Raw genomic sequence first — 2,337 nt, 5'->3', positions numbered from 1 at the left:
GGTAAGGCAGGTCCTAGTCAACAATGGCTTCTCCAATGGTTTCGTCGGAGACATCATAAGAAGGAAAGTGAAACGCCATGCAACCTCTGAAGAGACAACTAACACAACACCTATACCCCCTATTAGACTATTTTACAGGAACTTCTTTTCCACAGCTCATAAAATGGAGGAAAGGGTCCTGAAAGATATTGTTAATAGAAACGTTATCCCTACAGACAAAAATCAGAGGATACAACTTACGATTTACTATAAAACCAGAAAAACGGCCAGCCTACTCATGAGAAACTCTCCAGACACAAAGCAGAACGCTTTAAAAGAGACCAACGTCGTCTATGCCTTCAAATGCCCACTTGGGGACTGTAAGCTCCAAAAAACCCAGTATATAGGCAAGACAACAACATCTCTTTCTAGGCGTTTAACGATGCATAAGCAACAGGGCTCCATTAAGGAACATATAATCTCTTCCCACAACCAAACCATCGCCAGAGAAATCCTAGTAAACAACACAGAAATCATCGATAGATACAGCGAAAGCAGACGGTTTGACGTTTGCGAGGCACTGCACATTAAGAAGTCAACACCAGCAATCAACAGCCAATTAATGCACAACTATATTCTACCCACCTCAAGACTCCGCTCCAATATAGAAGCATCAAGAAATATGGACCAATAGGCTTTCTACAATTACTTCCATTTCAATACCCATTGTTTCGTGTTCTGTCTTGTGTTGATGAAATTAATACTCTATTAAATACCACCTCACCCCATCCACCTCACTCAAATGTAGATATAAACAAATCGGAGATATGTAAGTTCTATTCAGTTGTGTATGTGTAAAGTCTTTGAAAATGTAATAAGTTTTACGAAACGCGCTCAAGTGTCGCGTCAGACTAGAAATAAAAATGAATTTTGGAGAATTGATTGATTTTTGAATTACCTCCAACAGTGAAAAGAAATGTACGAAAGATTGAGAAAATTCGTGTTAGAATTATTAATCTTACTTTTTCGGTCATATTTAATAATATATATATATATATATATATATATATATATATATATATATATATATATATATATATATATATATAACTAAATTGATTGTTTATATATATATATATAGGTTATATATATATATATATATATATATATATATATATATATATATATATATATATATATATATATAGGCTGCAAAAATCACTGACTTAAAGAGAATGCTGGACAGGATTGACAAGATTGATGCCCATGATGCTCTCTTTCTCCTTACAAGATGCCTGTCTCTCCCTAAGTTGACCTACTTTCTGAGATGTTCTCCATCCTACAGCAGCCCTAAGTTAAATGTGTATGACACCCTTCTGAGGTCCATGGTGGTGAAAGTCCTGAACCTGCCATTGGACGACTCTCAGTGGGAGCAAGCAACCCTTCCTGTAAGACTCGGCGGCCTTGGTGTCCGCACAGCCTCCCAAATTGCTCTACCAGCCTTCCTTTCCTCCTCTCATGCATCGCACGACATCGTCAGAGATATTTTACCTGCAACCCTGAGAGATTCAGCAGGAATACACGATCCTGCTTTCACTGAATGTTCAAATCAGTGGGATGTTCTTGCAGCCCCAGCAACCATTATAGAGCCAACAAAACAACACAAACAGTCCGGCTGGGACCACCCTCTAGTGGAAAAAGTAGCTGATGCCATGCTCAGCGCCGCAACATCAGACAAGGAGAAAGCCCGCCTCAGAGCAGTGCGTGCCCCCCATGCAGGAGACTTCCTCCTGGCAGTACCCATGTCAGCAATGGGCACGCGCCTAGATCCAGAATCCCTTCGTGTAGCAGTGGCCCTCCGCCTTTTTGCCCCAATTCACACTGAATACAAGTGTATTTGCAACAGGGTGGAAGCAGACCAATACGGACTGCATGGGTTGCATTGCGGAAGCACAAAGGGCTGGCATGCAGGACACAGCGAGGTCAATGACATCATCAAGAGAAGCCTCGTCTCAGCTGGGTGCCCAGCGGAGAGAGAACCTCGCATCCTAGGGGTCCAAAACCCGGATTTCCCCGCACTTCGCCCTGATGGCATCACCATATACTCATGGAAGGAGGGTAGACAGTTGGTGTGGGACTACACATGTGTATCCACCCTGGCTGACACCTATGTACACTTCGGAGCTGATCAAGCAGGTGGGGCGGCCAACCACAGGGAAACAGCAAAATCACTCAAGTACAGGCGACTGGAAGGTCAATACCTCTTTGTTCCCATAGCGTCTGAGACGCATGGCCCATGGGGCAAGAGTGCCTTGGGATTTCTCAAGGAATTGGGTTCCAAGCTCATTGACGTCACCA

The sequence above is a fragment of the Procambarus clarkii genome, chromosome 18 (assembly GCF_040958095.1).
Source record: "Procambarus clarkii isolate CNS0578487 chromosome 18, FALCON_Pclarkii_2.0, whole genome shotgun sequence".
Taxonomy (NCBI): domain Eukaryota; kingdom Metazoa; phylum Arthropoda; class Malacostraca; order Decapoda; family Cambaridae; genus Procambarus; species Procambarus clarkii.
The sequence above is the reverse complement of the archived record's forward strand: the minus strand, read 5'-3'. Positions refer to the sequence as shown.